General features: G+C 35.5%; 1 long non-coding RNA gene across 1 annotated transcript in view; it reads right to left on the bottom strand.

Annotated features, from left to right (window-relative positions):
- Positions 1 to 14699, bottom strand: part of LOC309860785 — a 183662-nt gene that overhangs the window by 605 nt on the left and 168358 nt on the right. The gene's annotated exons all lie outside the window — the stretch shown is intronic.

Genomic DNA, 14699 nt, shown 5'->3' with positions numbered 1-14699 from the left:
ATAAACTATAAAACCATGGACAAATAAATTAGAGATTATATTAAAAAGGCAGGTTACTAAAAGTAATAAGGTTAAGATTATTATAGTATAGGTCTAATGTAATAAATGTATATTACAATTTGTTATAATTTATAACATGTTATTAAAATATTAATATGTTCTCATTACTTAATTTGTAATAAAGGTAAAATTTTGTGTGACTAAATAATGTGTTAGTCATTATTTAAGGAATCCTATAAATTTATGTGTTCATGCATCAAACCTCAGTGTTTGGCTTTGAGGAATAATTTAACAAGAATTATTTCTAAAAATAAGAAATGGGGGTGGCTGGGTGGCTCAGTCAGTGAAGTGGCTGGCACTTTATTTTGGCCCAGGTCTCAGGGTCCTGAGATTGAGCACCATGTTGGGCTCTGTGCTCAGTGGGGAGTCTGTTGGAGGTTTTTTTCTCTCTCTCTCTGCCTCTGCTCCTCCCCCTGCAAATACACACTCTCTCTCTCAAATAAATAAATAAATCTTTAAAATAAATAAGTAAAATAAAAAAGAAATAACTAGTAATTTAGTTATATATTGTGATCAAAACTTATATATGTAGTATTAAAGAGAAAGGTATATACAGTACAGTTTAAAACTGTTGAGCACCTGGGGTGGCTAGTTGGTTAAGTGTCTGCCTTTGGCCCAGGTCATGGTCCCAGGGTCCTAGAATCGAGTCCCACATCAGGATCCCTGCTCAGCTGGGAGTCGGCTTCTCCTTCTTCTTCTGCCCCTACCCCCTGCTCATGTTGTCTCCCTCTCTCATGCTCTCTCTCGCAAATAAATAAATAAAATCTTTTTTAAAAAATAAAAGAAAAATAAAACTGCACACCTTAAAAAAAAAACAAAAATAAACCTGTTAACACAAATAGATAGCATATATTTTTTTCTTAATAAAAGACTGAAAATGTAGAATGAGTATCATTTAAGGTTAGTATGTTAAATGAATATCAGTTGTTAAGATATTAAATGATACTCATTATTCCATAGATGAAATAAGATAATTTAATAAAAGGAATAAATATTTTATGATAAGACTTGATATAAAAATTTTAACTAACATATTAAATAAAAAACATTAAATCTCAAATAAATCATGTAAGATTTTAGTCAAGGTATCTTAAGTATTTCTGGTAGCCTTTTTCTTTTAATTAACATATAATGTATTATTTGTTTCAGGAGTACAGGTCTATGATTCATCAGTCTTATATAATATCCAGTGCTCATTATACCACATACCTTTTAAGTATTTTATTTACATTAAAATAAATCTTCATCAGGGCGCCTGGGTGGCTCGGTGGGTTAAAGCCCCTGCCTTCGGCTCGGGTCATGATCCAGGGTCCTGGGATCGAGCCCCACGTCGGGCTCTTTGCTCAGTGGGGAGCCTGCTTCCTCCATGTTTCTCTCTCTCCGCCTGCCTCTCTGCCTACTTGTGATCTCTGTCTGTTAAATAAATAAATTAAAAAAAATTAAATCTGCATCACTAACATCTCTAGTTTTGGCTATTTAAAGATGCCTTCCTGTCTAGTAATGTCATATCCTACACATGAAAACTGAAGAATAGTTCAAAAACAATTGCTTAGATTCCAAGATCCCTCATGGGAAAATATGTTCCACAAAAGTAGGGGTCTTTGTTCTGCTTCCTGATATATCTCTAGTGCATAGAATATGCCTGACCTTTGTTAGCAAGTCAAAAGGACTGTACTTGTGATGAGCACTGGGTGCATGGAAGTGTTGAACCACTAAATTGAACACCTAAACTAACATTACAATGTAAGTTAACTGGAATTTAAATTAAAACTTCTTAAAAACTTGTTATAAGGAGGGGCACATGGGTGGCTCAGTGGGTTAAGCCTCTGCCTTCAGCTCAGGTCATGATCTCAGGGTCCTGGGATAGAGCCCCGCATCGAGCTCTCTGCTCAGCAGAGAGTCTGCTTCCTCCCTCTCTCTGCCTGCTTCTCTGTCCACTTGTGATCTCTCTCTGTCAAATAAATAAATAAAATCTTTTTAAAAAAATTTTGCTGTAAGGAGAAAGGATGTCTTTAAACAGTCAATTTGTTATTTCTCTGGGATTAATTTTTAGCAGTGAGATCCTGGTTCTCCAGGGTTATAAATTATTTACACTTTAGATTAATAGAAATAGCCATATTTTTAAATAAGTTAAATAAGTACCAACCTATCTATAAGGCTGTATCAATCTATAGTCCTTTCAGCAATGAATTATAGTTTTCTCACATCCTCATCAACACTTGGTATTTCACTAATTTAAAAATTTTGTTGCCAACCCAATAAGCAAAAAAAAAAAAAAAAAAAAAGCATCTCATGGTGGCTTAAATTTGTTTGTTATTACTTAATCATGGTAGTCATTATCTTTATATATATTAGCTATTTGTATTTATCAGCAAATTATCTTTCATGTCATGTTCAATTTTTAATGTTTTCAAAATCAGTATTATTATTGAGCTTTTATATATTTAGTCGCTACAAATCTTTTTCTGCCTATATTTTTAGTCTTATTTTGTTTACAATTTATTTTGTGATATATACATTTTAAGTGCTACAGGGTGAATGGTACTTTTCTTCTCCCCTTTCCTTTCTCTCTACATTCCCTTCTCTTGGATTTATAGGACTGAATCTTTGATTAGATGGAGAATACAGGGGCGCCTGGGTGGCTCAGTGGGTTAAGCCGCTGCCTTCCGCTCAGGTCATGATCTCAGGGTGCTGGGATCGAGTCCCGCATCAGGCTCTCTGCTCAGCAGGGGGCCTGCTTCCTCTCTCTCTCTCTCTCTGCCTGCCTCTCTGCCTACTTGTGATCTCTCTCTGTCAAATAAATAAATAAAATCTTATAAACAAAAAAGATGGAGAATACAGACAATGATTGTGTAGGAGTAAATAATTCATCAAAACTATATATACAAGATTATCAATATTGTCAAGGGAAAGTTTTATCTTAGCTGTTTTCAGAAGTTGGAGCACTTAAGACCTCCACCAGCAAAGCAGAACTGAACCTGAAATTACCTTGCTCTTAACCCATCTACCCTACTCAATGGAGGAAAAAATGCAAGTGAAACTGATTGACTGGGTGCTGGAGGGTTGCAGAAGGTAAAAAGAAAGTGAGAGGTATGTGACAAAAAAAAAAACAAAACAGGAAGGTATAGCAGAAAGAGGGGTGGTGTTCTTAATGTCCTACAAGGAGACATATAGATGCTGATCAACTCTAGCTGTTGATTTTCTTTACAAACTTAGTGTGCTTGTTAAAAAAAAAAACTTGTGGCTAACCATTAAGAGTTATGACATATTATTACCAAACCATTTGGAGGAAAAAAGGAACAAAGAGAACGAAATCACATAAAAAGCAGTAAAGAAAAGAAACACCAAGAATAATCATGATAAATTACCATGGGTTAAATCCATGGATTAAAAGACAAAGATTTCCATACTGGGGAAACATTATAGCCATATATGATCTTTTTCAGAGATCCAAGTATAAAGAAGTAACTCAGCGAGTTTAAAAATAAAGGCAAAAGGGTATTTAAAACAAATACTAACAAAAGATGGCAAATATAGTTTTCCATAATGGCGGCACCATTTTGCATTCTCACAAGCAACATACAAGGGTTCCATTTTCTTCACATCCTCACCAACACTTGCTTTTTGCTCCTTGACAATAGCCATCCAGACAGGTGTGAAGTGATCTCACTGTGGTTTTTTCATTTATCTGATGATTAATGACATTGAACTTTTTTTCATACAATTGTGGGCCGTTTGTATGTCATCCTTGAAGAAATGTCTGTTCAGGTCCTTAGCCCATTTTTAAGTCAGGTTATTAGTTTTCTGCTCTTCAGTTGTAAGAGTTCCTCATATATTCTGGAGATTAATTCCTTATCAAATATGGTTTACAAGTATTTTCTCCCATTCCAAAGGTTATTTTTTTCACTCTGTTGATTGTTTCCTTTGCTAAAAAATTTATTAAGAAAGTATGTTTCATCAGTGCCTGGGTGGCTCGATCAGTTAAGCATCTGCCTTCAGCTTGGGTCATGATCGCAGGATCCTGGGATCGAGTCCACATTGGGCTCCTAGCCTGCTGCTTCTCCTTCCTACTTGTGCTCCCTATTGCTATCTCTGTCTCTCTCTTTCAAATAAATAAATAAAATCTTTAAAAAGAGAGAGAGTGTGTGTATTTCATGTTAAGTAGATCTCATATTAAGTAGATCTATTCTTACTGCTATAATATAAATTAAAAAAAAGAATAGTAAAACATTAATATGAGATAAAATAAATTCAGGATAAAAATCAGTAAAGATTTTATATTAATGAAATATTAAATCTACTAAAACCTTAAGGTCATGGATATTTGTATTCCTGATAGCCTTTGAAATCAAAATCTTAGAAAAAATACAAATAAAAATTGACTGATAACCACAGTAAGAAAGTTTTAATACATGTATGTTTAAAAATTACTTCACAAGGGGCACCTGTGTGTCTCAGTCAGTTAAGCATCCAACTCCTGATTTCAGCCCAGGTCATGATCTCAGGGTCCTGGGTTCAGACCCCAGGTTGAGCTCTGTGCTTAGCAGGGAGTCTGCTTCTCCCTCTGCCCCTCACCCTGCTTGTATCATTTCTCTCTTTTTTTTCCTCTCTCTCTCTCAAATAAATAAATAAAATCATTTAAAACAATTAATTCACAAATGAGGATATAGAGAATTAGTGATACACAATTAAATTGCTTAATCTGTAAATTGCTACAGAACGTTGTACCCAACAAACAGAACATGTGTTCTTTTCAAATACGTGAAGCAGGCACAAAAATTTAGCAAGTATTAAAAAATAAAGGAAATGTTGATAAATCTCCAGGGCAGATTAATTAATATGCAAGCATATTAATTTATTGCAATCCAATAAAATGCTATTGAAATCCAGTAACATAAAATCCAATTAAAATTTAAAACTAATTTAATTTTTTATAAATAAAATAAAAACTAACTTAAAATGTAAAACTAATGATATGTTGGTTAATTGAACATAATAATAAAAAATAGATTTAAAAAATTTAAAAGTTAATATGAAAAGATAGCAACCCAAGAGGTAACAACAAAAGGTCAGTAGCAGTTCCAAAGCACCAACCAGAAAAACCGAAGTCTTTTAAATAGCTTTTGGATTAAAGAAGAAATTAAATGGAAGTTTATTTATTTATTTATTTATTTATTTTGGAGAGAGAAAGGTTGCAAGCAGGGAAGGTACACAGGGGAGAGGAGCAGAGGAGAGAGAGAAAGAGAATCTTAAGCATGCCCCATGTCCACTACAGAGCCTGATGTGGGGCTCGAACTCACAACCCTGACATCATGACCTGAGCCAAAATCAAGAAATCAAGAGTTGAATGCTTAACTGACTAAGCCATCCTCAAATGCCTCTCAAATGGAGGTTTTAAAATATTTAGAAAAAAATTAATATAACAGACCTATATACCTAAGTGCAGGAAAGCAAATGCAAGGTCTAAGGAACTGGGGAAGAGGAAAAGGCAGAACAGATGAACACTTAACAAACATGTCTGCTATATAGCCACATTGATACTCAGGAAAAAAATGCACTATTGAAGAAAAAAAAAAATTGCTCAAAGCAAGTGACTAAGCCTCCATCTCTGGAAGGTAAGCAACAATCAAATAAGCCAAAGAAAAAATATAGAAGTTAACAAAATTTAAACAAAAAATAGATGAAGTGCACAATAACAAATATATTAGCAGAATTATCAATAAAATCAAAAGCTGATACTTTAAAAAGATTAATACAGTATACAAAACAAAGGTTACTAAGTTTTGAACAAAGATAAAAGGAGAAAAATATATAAGCAACCTACAAACTGAAAAAGGAACATAACTACAAATATAGAAATTTTTAAAACAAAAAAAAGCTCCGTCCAACTAGGTATCAATAAACTTGACAATCTAGCAGAAATTAATTTAGATTTAAATCAGAATGTTAAAATGGGACACTTTTGTTTCAGTTTTGGTGGAGGTTCCAGAAGGCAAAAACTGAAACAGATGTAAATACTCCTAATTGCCAAAGTGAGGTGCTAAATGACTTGTGCAGAGCCTGCAATACATGTCTGCAGCCCGATACCAAAGAGAGGCTTTGAAAGGGTTGAAACTGTTAGAAATGAAAGGGTGTTGGCTCAATGGCAGTTCCTCCTCCTACTCCATGAGGAGAAGTGGAGTGCTACCTAACTCACACTTGAAAGTAGATTTGAGTTGCAAAACTGAGAAGTTACTGCTTTCTTGCCAATGGCAGATTAAAGATGTGTAATTCCTGGAAACCAAATGAGAAACCTGAAATAGAAATGTCATGGTGGAGTGAGTCCTCTCAAAAAGGTTCCCATCACTATGAGTTTCCTAAAGCTGTCCTAACAAAGTATAATAAACAGGGTGCTTAAAAAATAGAAACGTATTTTCTCCCTGTTCTAGAGGCTAGAAGTTTGAAATCAAGGTGTCAGCAGGACCATGCTTCTCCCGAGCCTGGGGGAGAGTCTTTCCTGGCCAGTCCCAGCTCCTGGTGGTGGTCATCAATCCTTGGTGTTTCTAAACCTGCAGTTGTTCACTACAATTCCTGTTTCTGCCATCACATCCTGTTTTTGCTCTCCCTGTGTGTTTCTATCTTCTCCTCTTATGGACACCAATCATACTGGATTAGGATCTGCTACAATGAACTTAAGTGAATAACATTTGCAAAGATCTTATTTACAAATAAGGTCATATTCACAGGAGTCAAGATTTGGAACTTCAACATACATTTTGGGGAGGACACAATTTGGCCTATACCTGGGGGAAAAAAACACATTTAACAGATGATATAACCCAGCTGAGAATAAGAGCCTTCCTGAGTCAAGAGAGATGCACTAGGGGGCCCTGCAGTGTCATCTCTAAAATTCCTACAAAGCACCCGGGGACAAAGTTCCTCTAGCAGAGGAACTCAGTGCCAGATTACCACTATGTCCTGAAAGTATGACTTTCCCGCCCCTATCCTTCCTGCACTTTGCAGGAGCCAACACTACACAGAGAAATGGGAGCAGAGGAAAAGAGGAAGAAGGCAGGGGAACCAGAGAAGCCACCAGCCCCTCCTTGGTTCTGAAGGCTGACTGAAGCAGGCCTAAGTTAGGGAGAAACCAAGCTTTAAGTTGGACTGAGGCCCTAATTATTACAACAGTCATGATATATACATTCTGAAATGAAACTGCTCTTATAACTGAAAGGGAAAAGATTTCTAAGAGTGAGTAGGAAAAATATGGGACCAGGGACAATAAAGAACTTGACCCACAGAATGGGTTTGGATTGAAAAGTGTGGAATGATAATGCTGGTTTTGATTATAAGCTGTAAGTCCTAATTTTGAGCATTCTGGCAACATATGAAGAGAAAGTTGAGATCCTGTAGAGCTTTATAGTCCCAGAACAAATTGAAAATATTTCCAAAGAATTGTTTCATATATTACATATTTTTTTATTAAAAGCAAATTTTTTCACAGACCTATACCCCTGGGGATAGAAATATATGTTTATTAAAAAATAAATAAATAAATTATTTTTAAAAAGCAAATTTTCAACTGCGAAAAATAAAAGTGCTGAGATACTAATGGTGAGTCAGAACATATAAAGATGTCTTAAAATTTAAAGTCAATTCAATGTGTAACCTCCCCAGTCTATAGGCAGCACAGTATGACACCTGACCATAAATGGAGATTATATAGCCTTTGATTTCACAACCAATAAAGCACACACTGCACAACCTTCCAATAATCCAGTTATTCAGTCAGCTTATTTCTCTCATGAAGCCCAGATCTTACTAGTATGTTTATGAAAACAAACATAACCTATGTTAAGATGGTTAGATAGAAGGTTAAAGACTTCTTAGCCTAAGAGGCTCTGATAATCAAGTTTTATATCTAGAAACTGTGGAAGTTAGTGTCTAATGACATGCAAAAGCAGGAAAAGGAAACTCATCTGATGTCCCCTAGAAAGCTGCTCTGTAAGAACTCATTCCCCAGCTGCTCTGTAAGAACTCATTCCCCGCTCATATACTATACCCTTCCATTATAAAAAGCATAACATGGCTGAAATAAGTTTAAAAAGCAGTACATTCACATTCAAACAACAGTCCTGAGAAACTACCAGTGTTCATAACCACTCTTGTGCTTCCAGAATACTGAAGATCAATTCAGTGTTTTCCTCTAGATAGACTCAAGTTGGTAGCCTGGAACCTTATTAGAAGAGCCACGTGGCATCAAGATGTTTCCTAGAAGGGCTCTCATTTCAAAGTGGATGTATTTCATTATAACCCAGGATCCATCAATGATTCAGAGTACTGTGGTTTCAAAATGATTAATACGTAAGAGTAGTAACAATATGAGTCATATAAAGGGGAAAAGGTGTGAGGAAATAAAAATGTTATAGGAAAATACATCACAAATTTGTGAACATGATTAGTCATGAGCAAGAGAGTATATAGTGCACAACCCTGGTCATTCACATTTTCTCCTCATCTGGCAAATGCAGATTACTAATCTCAGAAGATACACATAATGAATCACAAATAAAAATCATCATGGGTTTTAATTTGCATTATTCACTCAAAAGATATTTGTGGAACTCCCAATATGATCCAGGAATTGTCCTAGGTGCATACATAATTGAATAAATAAATGGATAGATGAAAGGTAGGTAAGGAGATAGTTAGACAAACAGACAAAGACTCTTGAGCCCAAGAACTCACGCTTCAGGAAAGTCATCAAACGGTAAACATTTCTTACTGACTAAAAATCCAAAGTCAAAACCAAGTATTCAGGGCCAGAACATGGAATTTGAGAACTCCCTTAGGGAAATTTTTGTGCCCATTCCATTAAACTGGATTAGATTTTGACATATTTATAGCACTCAGTGTCAATTTTTCCCCTGCAGCACAAAATAATATTAAGTTCTTAAGTTTCTCAGGGATAACTTATTGCAAGTTAGTAATGTGAATTTAAAATACTCCCTCACCTTGTTCGCCTCGAAAATGGCAAGATATGGTGGGGTGGGGAGACACATCTCTTATGAATGCTGTTTGGCATAGTTAAAATGGCAAAATTCTAGGCAAATACATGTATATTTGCCTAGAATTTTAGCATACCTTATTAGGTGTGCTATAAAATAGCAGATTGCTGAAAAGCATGATGAATTATGTCTCCTTTTGCAAAGCTGGTACACAGAACATTAATTTATCCCTAACTTAGGTGACCATGGCAGGTAAGGCTATGTAGAGCAAGAACTGTTATCTTTAGTCAACATGATAGACCCTGCAGCACTTAGCACATGTCTTAGTATAGTAGGTACTTGGTAGATATTGGTTGCATTGAGTGGTTTAAGCCCAATACTAAGAGATCACGTGATTGTATTGATTAAAGTTGTATTTCCCAGATTTAAAAAAAAAAACCAAAAACTAGTTCTTCAGGGTTTCCATTTATTTTATTCATTCATTTGTTCCTTTGTTAATATTTTAATTAATTTATTTATTATAATATTATAATTACATATTTATTATAATATTTATTTAATTTAATTTAAATCCACTGAGTACCTACTATATGCAAAATGAAGTGTTGTGCAATGTGAAGAAACAAAGACCAATCATATGGAATCTTGTCCTCAAGAAGTCCAAAGTCCAATAACACATCCATAGCATTTATATACATACTTCGAATACAAGATACACCTCAATATCACATGAAAGGTAGACACCTATACTGACTATATGGTAGCAACTACATATATGTGGCCACTGAGCACTTAATATGTGGCTTGTACAGTAAGTGTAAAGTACACACTTAATTTTGAGGACAATATGAAAAAAGCAGTGTAAAATGTTTCATTAAAATGTTTTATATTGATTATATGTTAAAACTATAATATTTGACATAAATAAAATGTTTAAATAAAATATAACAACTAAATAAAACATTTAATGTACTTAAATAAAATATTAAAAGACATTTAATGTATTTAATTGAGTAAAATATTAAAATTACTCAATCTCATTTCTTTTAACATCTTAATGTTGCAACCAAAAAAAATGTAAAATTACACGTGTGATTCACATTTTATTTCTATTGGACAGTGCTAATATGGATAAGGGATTATAGATGTTTAGAATTCTTAGCAATTACTTGAAGCATTGAGAGTATGGGGGCAGAAGATGAAAGGAGACTTTGGAGGAGTCTAGTGTTTGAGCTGAGCTACTTTCTCAAGCTTAGACCCATTTGAGAAATATAGGCAGAGGTTTCAGGAGGAATGAACTTGAATTTGCAGCAACCTGACCAAGATCTAGCTTTGTCTTACTTGAAGGGCTCCAGATTGATTTCAACATATTTACTTCCCAGCTGCCACTTATTTATATGCTTTCCTATCTTCAGAGCACTCTCATCAAGTCACCTTTCACATTTGGCATTTATACTATCACCATGGATACAATGGCATAGACTGTTTCCTCCATTCTAAATAGGAAAAAACAAAATTTAGGAGATTATCAGTAAAACACTGAGCTCACAATGCCAATAAGTGAGGGAACCAAGATTAAAAAGCAATTATTTCTGAGTACTTTTCCTTGGGCTTTTTCTTGTATATTATACTGCTTCCCTCTTACAGGATCCCTCTCTCTGAAGCCATCTCATAACCAAGCCAATATCCCAAGAATTCTCCAGGTGGACTCCACCTTGGACCCAAGCACCTAGAGGGAACCCCAGATCCTACAGTGGCCCCAGGCAACCCTGAGACAAACCCAAGCTGCAGGTCCAAGGCAACTGTATCCAAGAAATAAAAGAAGGAAAATTACTGTCTTTGAGTTCTTACTACATACCAACACTGTGCTTAGCAATTTATTTTCCCTTATCTCATTTATACTTCATAGCAACCTTTGGGAATAAATATTATTAAACAGTTTCAGGATTGGAGATTTCCCAGGACAACTTCATAATGCTGGCATTAACTGATCATCATTGTTCCGAAAATCTCACCCAGTTTTCCCAGGCTCGTGGAATCCTCCTGGAAGATAATCCTAAGAATCCCCTTATGATTAATACCTATAAAGTCTGAACTATAGTTTCACAGTCCAAAATGGTAACTACCTCATCTATCTAAATGCATAACAATAACATCACCTTACATTTATTAGCATCTAACGATAAGCTAACCAATATACCAAGTATTATCTCTGATCCGTAAAACTACACCATGAAGAACGTTCTATTATTTTTCCCATTTTATAATGAGCAGTTTTAAAAAGGTTAAGTGACTTCAGCAAGGTCAGGTAATGGTATATGGCAGAACTGAGATTCAAACAATTGACCTTCTGTCTCCAAAGCCCAAGTTCTCTACCATTGTATTCATAATGATTCCCATTATTCCTCAATGCCCTGACCAAACTGAGAGCCACTGAAAAAGACAATAGGATCCATACCAACTGGATAAATCTGCAGTAATGCCACTCCATGGTATAAAAAGAGCTGAATAAAAGGATGACAATAATGTCATCCTCCCACAACATTTACCAAGCAAAGTGGGACTGGATAGCCTTTGCTCCTCACTGGAATGGTTCGTTGATTTGGCCTTTACAGTCTGAGGACTTTGGAATGGGTCTCCCTGGTTTGCTTTAATACTTGTTCTGAAGACTATTTGCAACCATATAGATGGGCCTCTGAGTGTCTGTTCATCTACATAGAAAGAAACCAAGTGACTAGCTGCCGATCATACCACAGGTTAGTGAAAAAAGAAACTATTAGAATTACGCCTCCAAGTTAATATCTGTTGCCCAGCCTATAGGACAATATTGCTTCCACAAAGAGCAGAAGGCAATACCTCTGATCTACCATATGATAGACAATCCTGACAATCTACTATGGTTTCATGCCCCAACTGTTCTTATATTGCCATCAGTCCTGATTATTGCATAGGGAATGAATTCTGTGATAATGACATGTGCCAGACACAGGATAAGATAAGTAATTCACACCTCCCCCATACTTGGGTTATGGCTTCGTGGGCTAACAGGGGAGTTATCAGACTTAATATGACTCCATACACATTTCTGCTGACTCAGAAATGGTTGTAAAATAGAGACTAGCACGCTGGAACATAGCAGAGTTTTTGAAACTCCCTCAGGGAGTCTTTGTTCCTAAATCAATGCTCACGTGCAAGTGTATGCTTGTATATGTGTGTACAAAATGCACTGGTTTGTGTTATAGAATAAGTCACTTGGAAATCACTCCAGGATAATCCCATGTAATTGCTAATGTGATATTCAAACAGTGCTGATTTCATAGTGTTCTTAATTTGATTTAACTTTCTCATAATATTATGCTTTAAAAAAAAAAAACTCTAGTGAAATTTATGGCCATAACTGACTTCTTACTCTGTATCTGTGATGCACATAACACTACAATTTACATCTACCTGATTTTCCATGAAGCTAGACGTTTACCAATACTTCAACAGAACTACTTTTTCAGAGAGCAAATAGGTAATAGATATTACTTAAGCCCTTCTTGTCTTAGAACTATAATAATAATTGTTTTAATCATAATTATGATAGCTTATGTTTACTGAATACTTACCAGGTACCAAGCACTGTGAGAGGCCCTTCACATGTTTCTCAAAATAACCTTCTAGTTTTGAGGTTATTAATAGCCATGTATCAATAATAAGAAAATAGAGACCTTATAAGTAGTAGTCCCAGCCCATAAAGTCAAGCTCTCAAACGCCAGAGAACACATTTTTAATCACTATGCAAAATTTTCAAGAAACTCAAAGGCATGTTATTTAGTCTCTTATGAGCAGGTATTAGGAGAAATGAATTTCTGGACTTAAAATGTTTTAAAATATAATTGAAAAGAATTTCTATTTGGGCCTTAGCTGTGCTCCATCTTGGAGATCCATAATTGCTACCCTAAGTACAGTTTGACTTGTTTACACACAGCAGTAAAATATAACAAACACACAGGCATGCATCAAAAGTTAAGGCCATCATATTAAAACACATGCTGTGGAAGTTTCTAAGTTTATGGTTCTAAGTATAACTAGTTGACAAATTCTGAAATTCAGTGACTTGGAGGAAAAAACAAACACATAAATATCAACCTACCACAGGTTAGAACTGTAGCACCATTTATCAGGAAGAACATGTAAGGACATCTATACTTGTGTTTGAACCCACATATGTGCATTTACATAGACTGTTATTTATAATCATAATAAGTCATGATTATGTTTTCCCCGATCTATATCCATAAAATACAACCACTCAACTGGCAGCCAAATCTGTAGCACAAATGTGACCCAAAGTGGGCAGAACAGTCTTAATTTTCTTGTCCTTTAAGCATGCAAGACTCTTCCTTTTTTTTTTTTTAATTTTATTTATATATTTGGGAGAAAGAGAGAGAGAAAGTATAAGCAGGGGGAGAGGCAGAGAGAGAAGCAGGCTCCCCACCGAGCAGGGAGCCTGATGCTCCTTTAGATCCCAGGACCCTGAGATCACAACCTGAACCAATGGCAGAGACTCAACTGACTCAGCTACCCAGGTGCCCCAAGACTCTTCCTTTTTCAAAAAATAAAGTTAAGTCTGATTCTGTAGCTTGTAATCCTTACCAAGCTTCTCTCAATACAAACAGATCCAAACTAAGCTACATAAAATTTTGAACATTCCTGCTTCCTCCAATAAATGTCTTCCCAGAAGTCCATTGATAATATGCTTACAGTAATGTTTTTTTTTCCCCCAAATAGTTTCATATACATGAGTCTTATTGTGCTGCTTCTGTGATGTTAACTCTAGAAATTGTGGATGGATATTTGACCAGCTTATAAAATAAACAAATTGCCTCTGGACTGGATCAAGAACCAGTGGGCTACTGTTCATTCTTAAGGATAACTTTCAATACAACATATTTAGATTGGATAAACTATTGTCTCTAAGGTTCTGCCAAAGCATTCCACTTGGACTCCAGGCAATAAAAAAGAAGAGATAGTAAAGACTCCTTTGCCCTAATTTCCTGACCCCTCTGGCAGCAATCTGGAGAGGTCTAAATGAACAGGCTGAATTCTCAAAGGATCTACACCATTGCCATGTTTCCAATCCCTTTTTGTACATTTTTATGTCATGTCTTGATCTCATGTATTAAAGAATTTAACCACTTCAAACCACTTTTCCATCTAATTCCTTCATATTTTTTTTAACAGCAAACATCCTCAAAAAGCTACTAACTGATTTCTTCAAGTGTTTTGATTACATTGAAAGATTTTCCCAGAAAAAAATGAAACAAGATGAGACCAGGGAGGGAGACAAACCATAAGAGACTTAATCTCAGGAAGGAAACTGAGGGTTGCTGGGGGGTGTAGTGGGGGGGGAGGGATATGGTGGCTGGGTTATGGACCTTGGGGAGGGTTTGTGCTACAGTGAGTGATGTGAGTTGTGTAAGACTGATGATTCACAGCCTTGTACCCCTGAAGCAAATAATACATTATATGTTAATAAAAACATTTTTTAAGGATTTAAAAAAATATATTTTCCCAGAGATTCACCAATCTACTCCTTACTGAAATCTTCATATTCATTTCACAAAATATACTGAGTATACATATTACACAATCATGCTGATAGTG

Source organism: Mustela nivalis (assembly GCF_964662115.1).
Source record: "Mustela nivalis genome assembly, chromosome: 3".
NCBI classification, from domain to species: domain Eukaryota; kingdom Metazoa; phylum Chordata; class Mammalia; order Carnivora; family Mustelidae; genus Mustela; species Mustela nivalis.
The sequence above is the reverse complement of the archived record's forward strand: the minus strand, read 5'-3'. Positions and strand labels throughout refer to the sequence as shown.